At 42.8% G+C, this 23115-nt stretch overlaps 1 protein-coding gene and 1 long non-coding RNA gene across 6 annotated transcripts in view; one reads left to right on the top strand and one right to left on the bottom strand.

Moving 5' to 3' along the window:
* PALLD (palladin, cytoskeletal associated protein) overlaps positions 1-23115 on the top strand; it is a 310939-nt gene that overhangs the window by 62393 nt on the left and 225431 nt on the right. The gene's annotated exons all lie outside the window — the stretch shown is intronic.
* Positions 16053-18628, bottom strand: LOC140848264 (uncharacterized). Its single transcript, XR_012128837.1, has 3 exons — positions 18482-18628; positions 18290-18388; positions 16053-16431 (listed from the first exon to the last, which is right to left on the bottom strand). It is a non-coding gene; the product is annotated as an uncharacterized lncRNA (long non-coding RNA).

Raw genomic sequence — 23115 nt, 5'->3', positions numbered from 1 at the left:
GGCATTGTCCCATGTTGCTAGGAAGGCTCATTCCTAGCAAGTCTTGATCCATGGAGGGGGGGAAATTTAAAGGTAACCGGTTGAGATGAGATATCCTGGGCCAGTTATGGGCAACAAGATGGTGAGAGAGAGAACTAGCAGGCCACTCTGGTGGGGGATTGTGGGTAAAATTGCAACATTTCTAGAATCTCTCACCTGGCCTTAGTACATCTCCATATCAGCAGGTGTTTCCAAGGGATGCAGAGAAGTAGCCCGTCTCCGTGTCAATAGGTGATCACAAGGCGGGTGGGGAGCAAGGCTGTGCGGGACGGAGAGGTGGGCGGGGTCCTTTTGCAGCCGTTGTGAGAAGCGTCGGAGCGCAGAAGCAGACGACTGCTTGTAAGCAATAAACGGCTTTTTTCCACTGTATTTCCCCCTTTGACTGATTTCAGCTGCAAAGGTTATTTGCCCTGGGCTGGGAATGTACTTTCCCCCTGGAAGTACAGGGATCTTCAGTTTCCTTTTCTTAAAGAGTTTCTTCTGCTGGAAAGGCTTAGATGGCTGATTCAGTCTGTCGAGCAACTTTATGTTGGGTGGGGTTTCATTCCTAGACTTTCTCAATTGAGAAGAACAACAAGTGTAAAGTTTAAATGAAATAACAACAAGCAAAATTAAAAGTATGGCCACAAGTACAATCTGAAAGATGGTTTTCATCCATGAGCCTCGTGACCTGAACCATCATTTTCATATCTCCCTCAATCAGGGTTGGGTCCCTCAGGGCCCTTATTTTTATAATAGCAGTAGCTTTTATGATGGTGCTTGGGCTTTAGATTTCTATAACCTGATTGCACATCTGTAGTGTTAAAAATTACAACAGGAAAGGAAATAGAAGGAATCTAGGTTAGGTCTTTTTGAATCTTTCAGCATATACAGGCCTGGTCGCTGTCCACTTCAAGGTCTCAGCAGCTTCTCTTCCTAGTTTGAGATCGCAGATGATGCGTCCTTTTCCTAAACCTTCTACAACTTTTTCACATTCAGATTTTGTCCTAAATTTTCCTTCTTTAAATAACCAGCCTCTTACCTTTAGGGCAAAGTTATTTTTTTCTCCCTCATAAAATGTATTTCCATTCATTATACCTTCTTTTACTAAAAACACACATCTTACTTTTCTTCAGTGCAGAGATGTTTCCTTTACTATTTCTAGTTGCTTTAAGTACTCTTATAATAATTTTTAATTTTTAGACCTTAATTTCTAGCAAAAACTGTAAGCAGTTGTGAACTGTTATACCTGCATTCTTTAGATCAGCAAATTTATGAATACATTCCATATTTTCTTCTTTGTAGAAATATTTGCTGCTTTGTAACACAATCTTTTAATAGGCACGAAACAATTTTACTAACAGACCTAAATTATCCTTAGTTTCTCTGTAATGAGTTAAGAGTAAGTAAGCATATATTCAATTATAAGTAATGTTTCATTATTTTTTTATTTACAAATGATCTAGATATCAACAAATAACTAAGTCAGACAGCTTAGCAAAACTTTAAGATTTCAGATTATCAGAAAAGAATTTTAAGCTATTTTTAGGTACATATACCATAACACATAATTGTTGCTAAAAGATTCACCTCCTACACCTGTTTAATTAACCTGTTCTCAACTGCCATGCCTAGATAACCCACAAAAACTTCATTAGACATCAAAGTCAGCCATTCTCTCAAGCCTTTTTTTTTTAAGGTTTAACAGATAACATCAACTTATATGACTTCAAGTAAACTTAAGCAGAATAAAAGTTTTCATTTTAATGTTGATAACCTTATAGACATGTCTATTTTAATTAAACCAAACTTAAATATTCCTAGATCACATGAACTTGAAAAACATTCTGGTTGGTTTCTATTCTATTTCTGAGATTTATTAATGCTCAATTTAAAAGCATATATTTTTAACTAATTAAATAGAGCTCTTTACAAATTAATTTTAGCAATCCTACTGGAGGTAGGAAAATCTTACACATTGTTTTTCTTTTTAAAGTCTCCTTTCCCATTTTTTTCCATTTTTTTCTTCAGTCTTAGGAATTGAGGATGATCCAGATAAGAGTTGTAAGTGGACTTTGACATGTTCCTAGACTTGTATTTCTGGTTTTGGAAAAATTTGTAAGATAAGGACAGTTGATTTCAACTCAGTGGGGTTCTAACTTAAATGCCATCATAGTTCATAGCTTTGTCTACCAACATTATCCTCAATTTCTTTCTTTCCCTTTGGGTACATGTTCTAATTTTACCTTACCTTACAGAAGAGCACCTTAAAATTTCTATCAGGTTCTAAATATCAGCTTTCAATCTGGCCTATTTTTGACAATAGCTACTAAAATTTCTTTTACATATCTTGTTAGTTTTCAGCCAGGACAAACATTAAACATTTTTGGCAGTATTGAATAATACCCCTTGGGTGTCAGAGGGTCCCCAAAGAGGGCGCCCAAGATCCAAAGCTACTCCCAAAGATAGCCAGAAGAGACAATCAACAACCAGGTAGGCAAAAAGCCAAGCCCAGCTTTATGATGTAACATAAAGCAAGGGGCAATAGCTGTTCCTGGGAGAGAAAGGGTCCTTAACTGATGTGACTGGATTTGGAAAGGAAGAGACAACATTTAGTAAAATTTTCCTCTCTCAACTGGACACGTCAGAGATTCAGATGAGCTGCTTCTGGTAAAAACCATCACCCTTTGTGGGCTTCTGCAAGTTCTTCTAGAATCCTCTGTACAGGCTCAGACCTCTACAGTTTCTCCTTGACTCTTCAAGGGAGTAACATAGGAGTGGCAGTTACACTCAGCCTTACAGTCTTTTTTGTTTTAGGTGCCTCATATTTTTAATTTCTCATTAGCTTTTTGTAATGCAAATTTTAGTGAAGATATTCTGGAATTTTGCAGATTTGGCTTTTAGGCGCTCTGTTTAAATGCTTTTATCTTGTTGGAAGTTCCTCATAGTGGCTGTAGTTATTCTAGGCTATAATTGCCCTGAGGGCTGGCAACAGTTTGGTTGGACCCTAGTCACAAATGTAGTTCTGTCCAACCATATCTGGCTATAAATGGAGTGTAACCCACATTTCTGTCCAATCATAGGATCTCCAACCTGATGGTTATTAAGCCAACTTCTCAAGCCACCAAACAAACTTAGTAGTATTTTGCCATTTGTGCTAGATATGCACAACTTCCAGAGCCATGGTTTTTAGTGCTAGAAGGTGGCATACTGGACTCTTTAGAATTTAAGTGATCCCATAAAGGCCTTTATTTAAAAAAATAAGGCAATTTAGATTTGCAAGAGGCTGAGTCAAAAGCACCTCATTCAGGAAATTGCAAAGATATACGTTTAGTAAGGTTAATCCATTTAGATAAAAATGTGCACAACTAGCCCTGTATTTCTTATGAGTACTGGCCAGGGGAAGTTTTGGGATTTTGACTCCCCGTATTTTAGGCATTTGCTCCAGCTGACCAAGTGCTTTGGGTCTGTCTGCTCTTTTGAGTGCCACTCTCCAAAGTCTCACCAACGGGTCCCTGGCTACTCTCTTACGTGTGTTGGGTGGTCCTGAGTATCACCAGATATTCAGGACTGCTCACAGTGCTGGGAGACCAAATCCTTATAATGCACTTTCCAGATGAGCTAGACAGACGCTCCATCTAACCCAGGAAGGACGTACGTTCTTCTTTGGGAAGCCCTTTGAGACGGTTACACATCACAGGCCAAGGTCTCAACACTTCCACAACACTTCCTAGTCACCTAGGAACACCCCTGAGAGGGCTGGAAGGAAGAGTTGTCCCTAATCTTTGGGGTGAGTTCACCTGCATGCAGTTTGATTTGAAAACTAAGGGTTTTGAGCAACCAAGAGCAAATATAATCCAAATTGAAATTGTACTAAATGGCCACACAAAGTATTGCATGAGCTCCATTATTTCAGAGAAACATCAGAACATATCTAGATAAACAAACAGTCAGAACAGACTGCATCTAGGCAAACAGTCACTGGCATAAAACAACAAAGCAAACAACAGATTTGAGGGCATCCATCAAACTCACCAGTTCCAGATCAGCAGTCATGCTGCAGCGTCCAGGATGGGCACCGACGGACATTCAGAACAGGAGCCCAATAAAGCCAGACTACAGCAACCACAAGTTGTGGGTGCATAGTCCCTATGCCAAATAAAAAACTCGAGAGACCAAGAGATCTCTGAAATAAAAGAGCTAATGAGACTTTACAGATGCTGGCCACATAAGGACTGAGTCCTGGGACAGGAAGTTTCTGCTTCACTAGCAGCAAAGCCAGTTAACAGTTAACAGAAACAGTTAACAGTTAACAGAAACAACTTGTCCACTGGATTCAAGAAACAGGACACACTTAGGAGGGGTCTCAGGGGAACAGAGTTGGTTGAATTCACATTAGCTGCAGATAAGGAAGGTGGGCTAATGTGAAGCAGAGAAATTCCTGGAATGGGTGGTTAGTCCACAGAGAAGTCTCGTGGATTGGTTGTTGATGGTCAGACATTGGTCACATGCAAGGGGGATGCACTGGTCCTGGGGAACATTCCAGATGATTGTTGAAACGACTTCATCTGGGAAGGCGGGGTCTCTGGTCAGCCGCAGCCTATGGCTATTGACTAATGGCCTTCCCTTGTCTCTCTCCATCTTCCTCTGACCCTTATGTCACTTAATTTAGACCATTTCAGAATTTTTGCCTTGTCATCAGTAACCACTCTTTTGCCCTCACTTTATTGTAAGAATACAGTATGTAATATGTATAACATACAAAATACATGTTGATTAACTGTTTATGTTACCAGTAAGGCTCCCAGTCAACAATAGGCTATCAGTGGTTAAGTTCTGGGGAGTCAGAAGTTATATGTGGATTTTCAACTGCAGATTACATGTGGATTTTCAAATATGGCTTTATATGGGTCATAAAGTGCTCATAACCCCCGTGTTGTTCAAGGGTCAATTGTAGAGATTATTTCCTTGTGTTATATTAGGAAAAGGCAGGAGGATGAGGAGCAATGGAATCTGACTTCATTCCAAAATACTTTGCTAAGTGTATACTGTGAATGAGTAAAGTGAGGCCTCACTGATAGGTACCGGGAAAAGATGGAGAGTGAAGAGATGCTGGAAATAGGAAATTACCTCCTAGACCTCGCTTCTTGAACATTAACGAGCAAACAAATCGCTCGAAGATCCTGTCCACACAGGTTCTGATTCAGGAGGTCTGCACTGGGGACTGAGGTTCTGATCCCCAACAAGCCCCCACGTGATAGTGATGCTCTGGTCTGCTGGCTGCACTTTGAACAGTGAGGCCCCAGATTATGCACCAGTTTTATTCCTAATCTGGGTTTACTTAGGAAGATCTACAATCCCCCGATTGTAGGAGAGTGTGGATTGAATTCACTTAAAGGAAATACGTATTTTTCATGTAAGGTTATGTGACTAATGGGACAGAATTTTATATGTTGCAGTTGGGATGTTTGTCATATTATTGATCTTGTCCCACCAAAGTGGATTCACTCCACTTCCACCCCTGCTCAGTGGCCCTGGGACTTCACCTGCCTACCACACCTGTATTCTGCATCTATCCTCCTTCAACCTTTTTCTTCCATGCAACTTTCCAAATCCAAATTGAGGTGTTTGAAGAAAGGCATGTTACCATCTTATCTCCACCAATCCTAGTAAGAACATTTCAATTTCCTGAGCCTTAGATTTCTCATCACTGAAACAAGGAGCATGGTAGTATCAGAAGTTAATAAGTAGGCATGTGAAGTGCCCACAAAATGTCTGGCACAAAGTGGGTTCCACATGAACCTCGGATCCATCCCTAACCCACTTATCTGGTCCTGCTTCAGTGTGGATTTGCATAATCTGAAGCTATTACATGTAGACATCTTGTAAAATTTAGCCCTAGCTTGGGTAGTATCTTAAGACCCTCAAGTTATTTTCACGTCTTTTCTTCAAGTTTAATTTGCAATGATTAATATTAATAAATTCCAACCTCTGTACCTTGCAAGCATCCCTCTGCTGAACTACTATAATGTTATATACAGTCTGGGTTGATTCAGAATATGGCACACATGGCTCTCATTCCAGAGAAAAGGGGTGATAACTTCACTGGGTCTCTCACATTAAACAAATACGATTTTAAAGAAATGTGTTCATGAATCATTTTTCTTGGCCCTCAGCCAAAAATAATTATTTTGTATTTTGTCATCTTTTCATTTAGAATTCAATTTCATTCTTCATTAGAATATGTGTTAACACTCTTAATTTGTATGATTTGCTTAATGAAAAGTGGGATATATAAAATAAAATCACTTCTAAGACATCTAAAGAATTGTCTTCTATTTTAAGCATCAAAGCAGATCAGAGACATTGTTTAAATGTCTTCTCTTTCAATTTGTTTGCTTCTGCCGCCCATAAATGGGCAGACTTTAGGCACTCCCAGCCGAGTTTCTGAGTATGAACATTCTGATGTGGACTGTGTGGCGGGAAGTTCTCTGATGCCTGAGAATATGGATGGACTGAAAGGGGTTGTTTTCTGGAAAGCCACTGCATGTTTTCATTAACTTATTTAACAAACATGTATTCTGAACCAGGTACTGAAATTCATCAAAACATCCCAGAACAAAGAAAAATAATTCTATTTAATAGCAGAGGTAACAGCATCCTCAAGGTATTGAGAAGCCCCTTAAAGATATAAGGACCACAGGAAATACTGTCTGTGATGCATAATAAGTATAATACTTTTGAGTTTATAGTACATTGCAGTTTTATGACCAGTATCTAATTCATTTCTCACAATATCCTTGTGAGTGGCTTCTGTGTGAGTGTAAGTAGAATATGTGAGTTGGGTGTGTGTGTAAGGGTGTGTTGTGTGTGTATATGTGTGTCGGTGCAGGTGAAGGAAGGAGGAACGAGACATTATTAACCCATTTCAAAGATGAGGAAGTTAGAGGTATGGCTATCAATGTCACTTCATTTGTACTGGTAGGTCCCAGAAAAAAGATTGAACCCAGCCTTGTACTTGCACCCCTACTTCTCTCCACTAACCCAGCACCTGTAAGATTCCTTATGACTGAGGGATTCGAGCCATACCAGAGGTCACCTGCACGGTACTGACTATGCAGGAAAGCACCCTTCATTAGGAGAAGACAGGGAGAGTCCCGAGTAGGTGCAGTGTGTGCCCTTGGACTGAACACCTAATTCTCCAAGCTCAGGGCCAGCCTGGGGAGCAGCCTGTCATTTTCTGAGACACCAGCTGAGGGCGCATGTGGACCCAGTTCCCAGCCTGGGGGTGGAACCAAGTGGCCTGCCCGCTCTTGTCGTGAGCCAACTTTTCAGAGCAATGTAAGTTGACTTGGGGAATCCTCTTAGGAAACCAGTTTTGTGATTTTCACACAATGACATACTACTTAGAAATACTGGCTCTAGAGGCTTTTATATGGTAGAATGTCAGAAAACAGCATTGGCTAGAAACACCTTTCCCCAGAACCCATTAGAGTAATGTTGTTAAGTAGGAGCTAAGTTTAGATGGTACAAATTGGCTTATGTTCTGGTGATTCTGTTTGAGATTGGGAATAAATGTCTGAAAATTTTTGGTTCAGCCAGAGCGTTTGCAGACTTTCACATAGCTGCAAGACACCACGTCATCTTTCCTGGCCCTCAGAGGCAGGACAAAAAGACGGCTTTCTATCCCAGCAGTGCCTCTCTGGCTTCTACTTCCGCAGCCAGCAAAGAGAAAGCTGAGGCTCTCACCCCAGGACCCCAGTATTCTCCAAACTTTTGGCCATCCAAGAAGGACCGAAATGTCCCAAGTTTTGTAGCAACTCCCTTTTTAGAACACAGACCACATTTTTCCACATCTCATTAGACTCAGCTGGGCATTCCTGCCACCCAGCACAGCCCAGAATTGACCTTTGCCGGGGTGTGGTCCCCAATTTCCTTTGCTACACTTAATCATTGATTTAGGAATTGTGGGGAGCGGGGGAAAGGGACAAGTCTCTACATTTACTTGAGACCTGGTAAAATAAAGGTAGCCAGAGATTCATAGACCTGTGAAGGTAAAAAGTAAGTTGAATCAATGTCCAAGTGTGGGTCAGAATCCAGAATTGGGTTCTAATCATAAACTAATCTCTGATCATTGGCCAGGCCCCCAGTGTCCCCAGCAGCAGTTTATCTCTTCCTGGGTTCAAGAGGGCCATGCTTTTGAGGGCAGTTCGGGCACCTGGGCAGCAGGCCTAGGTGAAACCAGAGGGGCCGTTTACACCGGACGTGCCAGATCATCAGTTCAGTCTCTCAATTCTCCATTAATTCCTTTGTAGCATTTAAAGATATTTCCCCCTGGATTTCCTTTTAAAGTATCATGTTCGATAGGGTGCGATGTTGCCAGGAACACTTGTGTCCAGAGGCTGAGGGAAAAGACAGGCTATCTGTGTGGAGCAGTGCTTCTCAGGGGAGGTGGACGGTGCCCCCCAGAGCACATTCGCCAGTGTCTGGAGACATGTCTGTGGTCACAGCTGGTGGGGGGGAGCTACTGGCATCCAGAGGTGCCGCGACCATCCTACAACACCCTGAGAAGCCCCCAATGAAGAGTCGCCCGGCCCGAAACGTGAACAGGCCGAGTGTGAGAACCCCCATGTGCGGACAGCAACAACAGCCTGCTGACCCCTCGCGTGACGGCAGCTGGAAACGTCCTCAAGAGCCTGGGGATTTGGAAAATTCTGGAGTCACGCCAGCACATCAGCAAAGGAGAAATGTTTGGAAAGCCACATAGGCAGCGGCCAGTCAAACGCCTGCGTGAAGACCGAACTCGTGCCCACCATCTGCCTAGCTCACTGGGCCGCGGCCCCGAAGGACAGGAGCTGCTCACATCACTCGGTGGCGGGAGCCGCGGAGCGCAGATCCCGGAGCCTCCAGCGTGCCCGGGGCCAGGCTGGGCGCGGTGGGCCCCGAGGCCGCGAGGCGGACGCTCCTGCCCGGTGGAACCTTCCCACCTTCTCTCAAGCCTTGGACGGCCTCGTGCACGGCGAGGGCTGGGCCGCCGACCGCCCTCCCGCCTCCTCCCTGGGGTGCAGACCCCCCAGCCGGCACCAGGGAGGGGAGGACCCTCTGCCTCCCCGGGCTGGGCGCCCTGCCGTGCTCAGCAGCCGCAGGCCCGGTCACCACTGGCCTCACGGCGCCCACACGGGGAGCCTAGAAGAGGCGCGTGGGGGGAGGGTAAGATGGGGCCGGGGACAGGACGGGGCTTGTCGGTCCGCTGCCCGCCACCCCTCTCCGCAGCCAGGGGCCCGGGGCTGCCGCGCCTTGGGTCTGGGGGCATCCTGGGCGGCCCCTGGAAACAGGGAGCGTCCGCCCCGTCAGCAGCTCCGGGCCAGGGTCGGCGCCCTCCTTCCTGAGCCCATTCCCAGTTTCCCCCCACCCGGACCGCTGGTAGGAAATTTGGATTTGTAACCCCTTAAGCCAGAAAATTACCCCATTATTCTGAGAATCTTCAAAGGTCAAGAAATATCGGAAAGGGAACGGCAGGAGCCTCTTGAAGCTGACCTCCCGCCCGGTCCACCCCAGACGGCCGGTCTGCAGGTTTTTATGGAGGAAAGGAAGTCATTTCAGATACTTCTTCTGGCAGACCCGGGTTACTAATTCTTATCCGGTTGCTTCACTACATTAATTTTTTACTGTAGAAAGAACAAGATATTTTAAAGAATAGCCTAATTTAATCTCTATCAAAAACCCCTTCAAGAAAAATTGTTTTCCTTCAGTCAGTTTCTTCTTTCAAGTATTCCCTTCTATAAAGCAGTTGCTTTATAGCCTTAAGTGAGATTGATTTCTCCATTTGTAGAGCTTCTGTCTGTGCCTGTCATTGAGTGTTCGTGTTTGGATCACAGCTTGAAGCAAGGGTTTCTGTAAAACTCTACATAATTGGACATTTCTAGAGTAAAGCCAGCTTTTGTCAAACACGACCTTATTGGTTCTCAGAACTAGCTCCCTGAGCAGGGAAGTCTGCATCTTTTTTAAAGCACTTTAGTGTGCCATAATGTATCATTCGCAATTGAACATACGGTAAATTATGCTCCTAGAAAAGTCACCGCTCTGATCCGTGTCTCATCTGATGGGAGCAGCTGCATCCCGCTGCAGGCAGGATTCTGTCCGCTTACTCCCTCGGGGCCAAACAGGTGTGGCCTAAGCCCCAGTCTGGGTTGGAGAGCTCCAGGGAAAGTCTCTGTGCTTCAAGAAGCTCCAGCATGAGATCAGAAATCAGCCCAAATCCCTCTGAGTCAGAATTCTGAGTCAGTTCTTTAAAGGCAACTCCTTCATTTCTTCCTGTGACTCCTAGTGCCCTGCTTCACAGTCAAGAGCTCCGGGGCCATGAACTCCTCCCTTGGATAACCCAGCGCACTGTTCACCTATCCCCACCCATTACCTATATAAATATGCCACACACACACACACACACACACACACACACACACACACACACACATATAGCTGAGCCATCTCTTCATATATGAAAACTCAAGAGTGAGGGGAACAGTTGAAATGTCTGTTCAGAACTGACACTCCACAGTAAAGCTGGAAAGAGAAGTTTAGTCAGTTATTAAGAATAAGAGGCTTGTTGCTAAATTGTAGTAATCTAAACATTAGCTGAGCATCTTGCAACTGAGAGAATCGGCCTAATGGGCTCCTTTGCCAAGTGCCATGCCCAGGAAGGACGTAAACCCTTGGAGGTGTCAGAATTCCCAACTGATTTTTCTCCATGATCCCCTTTGCTTCTGTTCGGCAGACATGTGCTGCCTCTGCTTGGCCCCAAGCCAACTGGAGTATAAAAACCAGTTTTTACAAGTAAGTCCACTTGTACCAAATGTCACATGGTGGAGGAATTTGCTGAACCCTCTGGGACTGGCGTGCTCAGCTCCATGTTCTTTCCCCAGGTTGATCAGAGGTCTTAACCCCTCCACAGAAGTCTTAACGTCAGCTGACCTCCAGTGTGTATCTCAAATTTTCCCACAGACAGCTCTCTCCCTCAGAGGATCTGAGACTGCTAGTGCCACTCTGTTGCTATCACTAGGAATTCACAATGGCACTGGCTTTCTACACAGTGATGGCACAACACTGATTCATGTCATCTATGCATCAATCAAATATTTAGTGCCATCTGAGTACAAGGGCATATGGTCTGGAATTCTATTTTTCCAGTAGGAGTAAGGACTGCTTCCTGGTGAAGCACCAGCAAGAGGGGACGGGAGGCTCTGACTGGGCTCCTATGGGACAGATGTCTGCAGTGCACTGCAGTCTCAGGAATGACTGATAACTTAGCAGACCTATAGTTCGGTGCAGAAGGACAGTCATGGAGCAAAGAGCAGGATGACATAGGTGATGAAGAGCGCTTTCTCTTCACTCAGAAGGGGATCTAGCAAGCACCTACTTCCCATCATATCATTGTCTAAGCAGCTAGCTGCTTCTCGCCCTCAGAGTTACTGCCATATCTATGACAATGGCCTTTAGAGAGACCACCAGTGCCGGGAGTCTGCATCAGGATACAAAATCATGAGTTTTTATAGCAGGTGATGGGTACAGACTCCAGTGAGCCAGATGCATATCTGGATTTCCTAGTTTATGTAAAGGAGATCATAGTATCTCCCTAGAAAATCAGTGTGAGAATTAGAGATATAGGTGTATAGTTTAGCTTGGGGCATAACAGAGGCACTCCATGAAAGGCAGACACAGTTTTTACTACTAGAAATTCCTTCTCATCACTAGTCAAACAACTTTTTATGAAAACCTCACCTTCAACCCTGATTATAACCTGGGGAATTCACTCAATAATCTCAACTCTACCTGTATGTATGACTACTTCTATTTCTATATAACACTGATGTATTTTTTTAATCTGTGTTGTAAGAAAACCCAAAATATGGTACGATTTTTTTGATATAAAATTCCCAGCCCGAAATACATTGTTTTCTTTCCTAAAATAATATAATTAAAGCTTCTTTTCTGTTAATGACAAATATACTATTCTTAATTTAACCCTAAACAGATGTTGAAAATTTTCTTTGGAAATTTTTTTTCTTTGGAAAACTTTTCTTTGGAGAAAGAGGAGGGAATAAGATACAAAGTTTTAAAGTAAGAAATATATCATCCTAAGATGTCAGTTATTTGAGAAATAATTTCTAAAATATAGATAAATTAAACAAGCCATAGAAATATTATTCTTAGCAATATTATTGATTGTTAAGGACTTGACAGCTATCTGTTGGGAAATCTGACATATGCTTGAAGAGGTCATGAAGAGGAATCCCAAATATCATAGGAAATGTGCAGAAGAGAACTTGGTTCATAGGAAAAAACAAAAACCAGTACCGTTCAAAAACAAGAGAAAGTTTACTCAGAACCAAAAGTATCTAGAAGTGTTTTATTTTGAGACCTCAAAAACTGGTTAAGTCATGGTAAGATGTGTCTAAAGAACAATTATTAGAAAAGGAGCACACAATTTAATACAGTGACCTGTTCCTAAAAGCCAGGAATTCCACTGCATGGAGAGGACCAAGTTGCAGCAAAAAATCAAGCCAAAATATCTTACTATTTTGTCACTTGACCCTAACTCTCCTTCCATTGTGACCTATTCCTCAGATACCAAGTCACTATTGTAGAGATAGCGATTAAGATACTATTTTAGAAAGGGCATCTTTACCTACAACGTGTCTTTCTAATGTAGCCTGATGTGTCTAGAAGCCAAGGTGTAAAGAACAGTGCTATTGTGCCGCATGAGGCAATGGGCTCTACAGGATCAAACTTGAAGAGGAATCTAGGTCATTGTCCCGACAGATTGGAGCTTTAAAATTCAGAAAACACCTACGTGTCTAGAACCACACCAAATAGTCAGGTGAACAGAGGCTTTGCTTCTGAGATTTACAGCTGAATAAAAAGCAATAAAAAACCCTTCCTTTAAAAATTAGTCAACTACACAAAAATTACCATGAGGCTCACCGAAGTGTGACATACCACAAGATTCCCAAATAATCTTCACTCTAAGTTTTATATTGTAGGCTCTGTTACGTTTTCTTAAATCATGATATACATTAGAATGTTTATGGCTAATTTCATCTAATACCTTCATAAAGGATTCCCTCTCCACCCTTATACATTCTCATCTCTTTTACTAAGCATTGTTCAACTACCTTTAAAGGATCTTGGATTCTTTCAAACATACTGGGCTCTTCCTTCCAGTTTCCCTCTGCTGGGTCTGTTCTAATAAAATGGAGTAGAAGAAATCCCTCCTCAGTTTTCTCTTCCTACTCAGTATATGTCAGTTCAGCCAAGAAAAGTACTTTGTTTAATGAAGAGATTACCAGTTGCCAGCAAAAGGGAAGATGGTACAAATACAACCATGGATAATCTAAAGTTTAGATTTGAAGTTCACACCAAAAGCCTATGCTGTTTTCCAGGTGTAACACAACCTTTTCCAGCTGGGTCTCTTCTGCCAAGTTGTCATCTGCCCAGAAACTGGAGGAGGAGGGCTCGGGAGAGAGGAGGATCCCAAAAGCAAATTGATGGTCCACAGATGATCAAAATGGAAACACGCCTCTACAGAAACAGAATACAAGGAGCCCCGGACTCGAAGAAGCAGGGTCATACAGTTCGCTGTCAGCCAGTTGCTTGGATCAGAATACATTTTCCATTAGAAATACTTTACAAAAATGCAGGCACACCACAAATCCTGTCTAATTTGTTATGTTGAGTTCTCTGTATACATCTGAGTTTGAAATGAGAAAAAGTAGAAGAAAACAATGCTGTTGCAATTATAGTCATTAAAAAAATGTAAGACATAAAGTGATTTATTACTATTACTTTCCAGAAGTGCTGTGCTCATGGAAAGATACTGAGCCAGTAAATTTAGTGGAGGCTTGTAGGAAGGATAGTTTCAGAGCACTGGATGGATGTTGATGGTCTCTTGGTTTTAGGTATATAGGTATTGGTGCTCTTACATTTGCCAGTCACAATTAGGAAAACTCTTGGAGTTACACATTAAACAAGAAATAAAAGTTACAGGAAAAGGGATTGTTTTTTTTTTAAGGATCTGGCAAGCTTTGAAAAGAAGGGAAGGTAGAGATACTTAATGATGATGTAAGCAGGAGGGAAGTAGACTTGCAGTGGGGTTCACCTACCGTTTATTTGGGGGAAGGCTGAAGGAAGGCATGTGGACATAGGCAAGGCATGCAAAAATCTTAGGAAAAGAGGATGATTCCTCCCTCTGGTCCCCAAGTGACACTGTCATTCATGACTGTTTCATTACTAGACAAAGCAAGCAGGATGGTATTTAAGGAATAACCTTTAAAAAGTTGTGTAAAGGAGGCTGTGCTCTGTAAAATATCCACAAAGCAGATGTTTGTAACTCTGGAGGTGAATTTGTTTTTTGCAAGCTTGTATAGAACTTAATGAAACCAGCATTAGTAGAAAGGCAGGCATTTGTAGTTAAATTAAATTGGATTTGAATTTCTTATTAAATTGAATATCAAATTAAATTGGCTCTGTTATGTGGTCTTGGATGGTCTAACCTCTCTGTTCCTCTGCTGGGAAGTATCAGTGTTCAGTGTGTTATCCTGAGACTTCATGTGCCCCTGGGTTCCACCAGACAGTCAGTAGCTAACACTGTCTTTCTAAAATCAGCCACTGATGCCTTAAGGGCTGTGTGTCCAGAGATATATCCATGGTGTTTGAACCAAATTCAGTCGATATTTTCAACCTGTGGTATATTTAAATAGACAGTAGATCAAGCACAGGATGACATTACTAAGTCTGTGTGAAGTTGTTGGAGTTCCTGTAGACACTTTGCTGGGCTTACGACTTTCAAAAAATATCCTGATTAATAAAATCTTAGAGAGTTATCTATGCCCAGTGAGTGAATTCTCTCTTTTATAGCTGAAGGTCCAATGCGTTTGAGCTAGTGACTGTGGGGGTCCTTTTCCCGAGTGCATGGTAAGTGAGCAGACAGCTGTGGACTAGATGAATTGACTAGATGTCATTAAAGACCCAAAATGAGTCTGTGTCTGTCCTTGACCTCCATGGGAATGAACTGTGGTGAAAGCTGCAGAGTCAATAAATTGGGTTTTTTAACAATACCTGTTGGTGTCTGTGTCTAGAGCTAGTCAAATACTAGGCTGTTTCAAATTTCCAAAATCTGCTGTACCTTGCCCAGTGTAGAAGAATAAATGAGAAACTTACACTTGCAAAGCACAACAATTTATTGAGAAGATCTGTGCTACATAATAAATAGACAGATGATGCTAGAAGTGGCCAGTATGGTGGCCCCCAGGGATCTCCTTTCCTCTACTAGAACACTTAATTTACTATAAATGTTTAAAAGGCCTCAAAGCCTTTGTTCAAGACATTTATTATGTATAATTATATATATGAGTATTTATTAAAGTAAGTGTCCTGTCATCTTAATGCCAAAAATTATGCCTCTCTATACATAATTCTTCGTGTGAAGTATGGTTGTATCGGAACGAATGTATTTTACCCATTTACAGTGATTGGAAAAGGATTTGCAGCACGACTGAGCAAGTGGCGAAAGAGCGTTCTGCTGTGCCCAGAGTTCCCCCAGACACGTCTGTGGGTGTGGGAAGAAGACAGGCAAATGCTAGGCAAAGATAATGAACAAGGAATTCTAGAGAAAATAATCATACAAAAAAAAATGCTCGACTTAATCATAACTAAATAAATATAAATCAGAACAGCAATTATATACTATATATTATATACTATATATTACTTATCAGATTGGCAAGCATAAAAAATGTGGGAAAACAGGCTCTGTCATAAGTTCGGGGATGCATCCCACATCTGTGCCTGAAGCTCATACAATTTTGTAGCCCTGTTTAAGATAAATAATACACTACCAGGTATGACTTTGAGTTTTTACTTAGAATAAGAAAAATTCCAATGAATTATAAATTTGTAAAAGATGACAAATACCACAAGCATTGCAAAATACAGAAAAAAAAACATAATATTTGTGTTAATTTACTGCCTGGCACACTTCTATAATACCTTTTTACTTAGTTTTGCGTACTCTCTGATTGTCATTTCATCTGACAATTTTATAATATTTTACATAAAGACAATAGGAAGTCCCATGATTGATCTTTTTTTCCCACTTTTGATAGTTTTAAAAAGTTTATTTCAGATTCACAACTTATTGGAAATGTCATATAAATTTTTAGGGTAGCTGTCAAATTTGGAAAGCTCCTAATAAGTTTCCTTTACACATGATCTGTAATATTTCAAGGAATCACAGTGTCGTTGCACAGTGAGTGTTCATCAGTCTTAAAGACTGATCTGGCCCTCCCCTTAGGGTTGGTACCCTCGTCATAGTGGCATACCGTGCACTTCATGTTTTTTTGTCCATGCCAGTATTTCCTGTCAAATCAACAAGAAACAGAATCATTTTCAATGTATCTATATGATTCACTCTTTTTCATAAATTCGATTATCAAATGAGCCAAGAGCCTATTCACTACTTCTACTTAAAATGTATTGTGTCCTTTAAATGAATTACTGCTTTTAAAGTGATTTGAACTTTTTTTTTAAGCAGTTCAGTTCTGCATATCAACTTCTATTGATTTATCCACTCACCTTTATTGCTTCGGTTTCATGTTTCACTCATTTTTATTTGAATTTAATTTTATTTATTTAACAAATAACTTTATTTAAAGATGACCAAAAAAGGACTTTTCCTGTATGTCTGTATCAGGAGTCTTTAATTTCTCATTTATTAGGTAGAAACCTTCTGAAAGGTCTTCACAGATTTCAGTTAAAAAGGCATATTCCCAACTTAACTTATACTAAGCCTGATCCCAATATACCCAGCCAGTCACTCTGACCTCACCAGGCACGGGATGGTTGTGACAGTCGGGAGGTCAGAGTTAAAGCATCAGTAGCCACTACCATTGACATCATTGTCAGTAGTCACTGTCATTAAAATATCTAACTTCTCATAATTTACAAAAACTCCTGGAAAAATCTACACATGTCAACTTCCCAGGCATCACTGTGTGAAGCCCACAGAAGTGAGGAGATCTGAAGCTGAAGATTAACTGGCTTGCTGACTGCTCCTCAGCACACCCTGACAATGGAAGTAGAAATCCTGATCATATACTTGGGGAACAATTTGGCAACATCTACCAAAATTTTGAATTACATATTCCATTTCCCAGAATTCACTCTACAGACAGACTCTCACAAATGAGCAAAAGTTAATTTTTTCCCTCTTATTCCCTTAAAACATTGTTTGTTAATAGAAGGAAAAATGGAAACACTCTAGGTATTAATAAAGGACTAGTAAAATTAGTTACAGAAATCTATACTATGATATACTATGTAGTTATTAAAAAGACTAAGTTAAGAATACAGACAGAGATATGTAGATATCTAAATAATATTTTTAATGAAAAAGTAAATTGCAAAACAGTACATTTAGTTTAGCCACAATTGAGTTTATATATAATTGTATTTGTGCAGAAAATTTCTGGACAGACACATTGTACTATTTATAGTGGCTATTTCTGGGGATTGGGCTAAGAGGACAGAGGACTTCTACTTGCAAATCTTTTTATATTTGAATACTATTCCCTCAATTTTTTAATAGAATGTTTTATTTTATAATGCAAAAAAAAAATTTTAAGTGCTGCCCAAAAACTGTTTTTTTGACTTCTCATGCATAAATTACTACTTTCTCTCTTTAGACTCATCTTTTTAAAACATGAAATAAAAGGGCACCACCTGGAGAACCCTGCTTGCAAGTGGACCACCTCATTTTTTAATGATTCCCTCTTATTTGAGGTTTTGTTTCTGATTGTTCTGTATTAATCTCAGGCATATGACCAGAACTTTAGGACAAAATTAAACAGAATTTGTTAGGACTTTCTTGAATAATGCCTTAGAAGAATAAAATATCTTGACAATTGGGTGATCAGAACTATTTAAAGTATTTTGTTCTGAAACCAGAATAATGATTAGAGTAAGGAGTGGGCATCAAGACCAAACAGAGGAGATGAAGAAATCCCGGGCTTTGTGTGGTTGATAACAGGGTACAAGAGACTAAAACGCCTTCTAGCCACCCCAGAGGAGAGGGAGGGTGTATTCACCACATCTGTGGGAGCACCTTCCTGGAGAAGGAGAGGGTGGTGCCTGGGAAGGGCACAGTGTCTGCAACACCGTGTGCACTGTGCCCCCGAGAGACCGGCGTGCAGGCCTGCCTGTGCGGGCTTCAGCTTACTTCACTATATGACGCAAGGGTATCAGCCAATCAGTGATTCATCACTGCTTCCTTGTCCTCCAGTGTGCGCTCCTTGGCAGGTTTGGATTTGCTGTAGACCTTTGTTTAAAAAAAATATTAGCAAGTTACGACATAGGTCCAGAAAATCTAGCTTTTTGGGAAATCACTTAGTTTTAAAAATCCAATACGTACTGTGTGTATAGCCTGGCACAATGAGACGGAGTGACTTGCTTCAGAGCAGAACTATCTGGGCGAACGAGGCCCCAGAACAAGCAAGACCCGTTCGGGCGCTGGTCACTTTGGTCGTTGGTCAATGCAGCTGTCACTGGAGAGCGGTGATGCCTCACCTCCCATGTGTGAGGATGCCAAGCACAGCTCATCAGAAAGAGCGGGCCGCCACGCCTACCACCCACGGTGCTGGCCCTCCCCGGGAACCGGCTCGGAGCCGCAGGCTGAGTCTCACCCCTGTTCCCCTCCTTGAGCAGCCCGCCCTCTGCTCCGTGGTCTGTAAAGGCAGGAATACAAGTGCACTGCCCGGTACTTTGGCCTGGTTAGCCTGGCCTGGAAATGGAAGTTGGTTCCAAGGACACAGGGGGTGTAGGAGAAAGCAGAGCCTCGGCCGTGGCTGAAGCCCATTTGGAGAAGTGGGAGTTGATTATTGCTGGAAAAGAGTGTAACTGGGCGACAGGGCCCAGCGGTGGCTCAGCTTGTGTTCTGTGGCATACGTCAGGCCTTTCAGAGCCTCTATGCTGTGCCCCTCTGCTCTCTGTACCTTAACTGTGTGCCTCCCACTGAAGGGACAAAAGGGTAGGAAACTCACAATCCAGGGGAGCATTCCTGTGGCTACCAGCGAGCCAATAGATGCCAATATTTGGGTCAGACCACTTGTCTGGCCAGTTGGGGCAAGATTGGCAGAATGCTAAGATCCGAAGCATTGAAAACCCTTTGGAAAGAGGTGTTGGAAGGGGCAGGGGTCCGTTGGAAGAGGGCGACGTACTTGCCAGTGAGCACCTTTCAGACTGCTCACTCACAGTCATTCAGCCGCTTCTTGAACGCGTACTGTCAAGACGCTAGGCAAGGCTGCAAATAGAGATAAACACAGGTTAACACACAGCCTCTGACCTCATGAGCTTGTGGGTCTAGTGAGGGTGACAAACGGGCAAATAAACATACCATCTAGTGTGACAGCTTCCATGAGGGAAATGTGTTTGGGTCTGTATAAAACCAGAGAAGCGGGGAACCAGAAGGCTTTCTGTAGAATATGGACTTTGAGGAAAGCCCCACCCCTCAGAGGAAGGGAAGCGGGACAGAAACCCACACAGAAGTCCTGCCCGGCACAAAGGCACGTGCGGGTTTGCCCCGTACGCCAGCCTCTGCTGTGTCTCTCGGCTCACCCTCTCCTGTCTTTGTTGCACTCTGGGTCCAGACTGCTTTTCAGCCATTTCAGGGGCTGTAAGGAGAATAAAAGACAAATTTTCTTGAAAAGTAGGGGACTGTTATTATCCCTGGAACTACAGAAAAATGTGCTTCCTGTTGGGCAGCATAGGGGGAAGGTACTGGCTGAATGTAGGAAAACTTTACAGTGATACCCCAGGCACAGATTAACCAATGTGATTCTGTTCCCACCATGCCCACATTTTTTTCTGACCTATGGACTCACTGTAAAGATTCTTTGAAGGAGGCTGTGCGACCCAGTGCTGTCTGGAAACTTCCAGTGTTTATCAGCATTTTAATAGGCCAATTAAACATTCTTGACCTGGCTGAGTTACAATTCAAAATGTCTCAGGACTCACTTTATCCAGGAAAAAAATACAGCAGTCTTTTCTTCATCTAAGAATATTTATATAATAAACTTTATACCCTGAGGTATTTTTTAAAATTTTGGTATCATTAATCTACAATTACTTGAGGAACACTATGTTTACTAGACTACCGCCATCATCAAGTCCCCCCCACATACTGCATTATAGTCACTGTCCATCAACCGTGAAGTATTTTTAAGGCTATTGATTTACTCTCAAGTAGACTTGAAAAAGAGTAATCAAATGAAAATATGTCCAGTTCATTATGAGTGTATCATTTTATCAATAACATTTTATTGCATCTTACTGATAACTCCAGGAAACAATTATCTTTGAAAATACAAAAAATGTTTATCTTAACTCTGTTCAGGTTTGTTCGTTATGTTATGCTCAGGATGTTCTTTATTATTTTTATAGTACTTGATTTACAAAGCGTTTACTCCAGCTGGTAGGGACAGGTATTATACCCTTAACAAATGAGGCAGGTTAAGTTTTAAATAGTGAAGTGACTTGCAGCTGGTAAAAGTCTAGCTGGTCTACTCCTCGAACGACTGCCAGATGTTCACAGGCTGTGCAAGAGGGCTCTGTGGTCAAAGTCGTTTGGCAATTGTTAGTGTTCAGCAAAGCCAGATAGCTTTTGTGGGGGGATTTAATCACAGACATTGCAGAGAGTGAATATATGCTAATATGCTTTGTACATCTCCAAGAAGGGAGATAGTGTCCAGTATTTCCCAAACATACTTGAGCCTGAAGTCTTTTGTAATCAGAAGTATTTTATGGGATTAATCGTGGAACATAATCTGTAAATGGTGTCCTCCATCAGGCTCCTTATGTTCTGGTAGTTCCAGAATATAACTGAAAACCCTCCCTTAAGAAACTGGTTTATCAGAGCTGTAATGGAAACAAGGAAAGCAAGAAGGTAGAAGGTAAACAAGCTTGCGTGAGTCTGTAGAAGGCAAGGATTAGACAATGGCTTCAGGAGTGTTGCATGAACCTGGAGGGACAGAAAGACGCGCTGTGATCAAAAGCAAGATTTCTCTGTTGACCTAGGACTGTCCTAGGAACTGAGAGCGGTCCATACCTCCCTCGTCTGTGTTTTTATGTCTTACCTAGTTGAAGTAAGATAGGGAGCCGATCAAAGGAAGTATCTCAGTTTACCTTAAGAAGCAGCCAACACCCAGAGAAATCTCTCTTAAAAATGGAAAACTTAACATGACCAGTTTAACAATAAGTCCAACAATCTGAAAAAAATGAAAAACTAGTGTCTGAATTTGAACATCTCTAGACATGACAAAAAAAGAATAGTCATAGTAGCAGACTAATGATGCTTGATTAAGGCACAGAGAAATTGGAGGAGACAAAATATATTCTATAAAGTATAAGTTTATTACATTGAAGTATGAATGCTAGTAGCATGTATGATTTAACAGTGAAAAGACTGAATAGGGTGCATGTCTCTGAGAATTCCTGTCCTGAGAGGAAAGGACTCTGCTGGGGAAAAGCTTGCTGCCTAGGAAAGCTGTTGGTGGTGACTCGCCCGCAAGTCAAACGAGGCCTAATGAGGCTCTGGGAGAGCGGCCGGCAGGCCAGGCCCTGTCCAGGGAGGCCCGCGGAGTGATGACCGAGCGAGGTCCCACAGAGTCCTTGCTTCTGCGCATCGGGACGCTGGCCAGGGGGCGTTTCACTGCTATCATACCGCCGGTCAGGGAAGAAAAGCAACACCAACTGAGGCCGTGTTTGTGTTTTTGTTTTAATTAAAATCCTTCATTTGGAGCCCTTCTGAAACTAAATATGTTTTGTTGAAAACTGCTTCTCTGGCTTGGGATTGGGTAGGTGATCATATACACGGGATGTCCTGGTGGTCATTCCAGATGGTTGGAGTGATCTCCTCTGGGCTCTGATGCAGGCCCCCGAGTCTCAAGGCCAGCTGTCCACTCAGTTCATTGGGGGGGGGGTCTGTCCCACCCCATCCCAGACCAGTTGTACAGTCTTTGGGGATGAAATCTCTACGTCAAAAATAAATTCGAAAGCCTCTCAGAGCCACTCTTACATTCATGACTACTGACTGAGTCGACTGTCTGGTTGCCAGTGACTGAGCCGAACAATTCAAAGAATTAAGCATGAAGAAAATGTTCCTGAAAAAGCCCGGGGGGAACCAGCACGGGGCCAACAGCGAAGCAAGGGAACCTGAGGGCAGTGACGGATGTCAGAGTCCCAGAAAATGAGCCTCACGCTAGGCAGGGGAGCCTGGACCCCCGGAGTGGAGCCTGGGCTTGCTGCGGGCTTCACATTGCTACTGTCTCCAGAGCCTGGAGCAGGGACACAGCCACACACCCTGTGGGGACCTGCTGCCCAGCAGGTAGTCTGCAGTGCTGAGGCCTGCATAGAAGATTAAAGGAAGCATCTTAGGGGACGAGCTGAGATGTTGGCATTCAGTTCCAGGGATACAAGGCACAGGAAGACGCAGAGATGTGCCAGTCATTCTCCAAGATGAGGGAGAAATGTAAGAATCAGGGTAGGCCACTCGGCTCTACATCTGTCTCCATGCAGGGAGCCGCCCCAGGGCTGGGAACCTAGGCACTGCCCCCTGGGCTCAGCATCCTCTTCCCAAGCCAGTGACCCTGCCTCTGGGGGCTCATGCTGGAGCCTGCTGTGCAAGCTGCTGTGTGGAGGGTGGGGGACCAAGGTCTGGACCTGGTCAGGTGGATGATGACACTGTGTTACCGGCTTCCAGCCCCAGAGGTTCACATTACCAGGGTCCTTGCCTGCTTGCCAGCGGCTGTTCCAGCCATGCACGCAACCAAACAGGACAGGCAGAAAGTGGCTCCTGAAGCCAGACCCCAGGTCTTCCTCAACCCTGGGTCGGCATTTGCCCTCGTGCATCCCGAGCCAACTGCCTCCTGTCTCCTCTGCAGTCCCCTGGCTTTATGCTGACTCTGGGTTCAGCATCCCTCCTCGCACCGCTGTGCATCTCCAGAGTCGGTTCAAGAGCAAGCCGGCGGCCGGGGTGAGTTCCTGCTGCCA

This window comes from Manis javanica, chromosome 3 (genome assembly GCF_040802235.1).
Source record: "Manis javanica isolate MJ-LG chromosome 3, MJ_LKY, whole genome shotgun sequence".
NCBI classification, from domain to species: domain Eukaryota; kingdom Metazoa; phylum Chordata; class Mammalia; order Pholidota; family Manidae; genus Manis; species Manis javanica.
The sequence above is the reverse complement of the archived record's forward strand: the minus strand, read 5'-3'. Positions and strand labels throughout refer to the sequence as shown.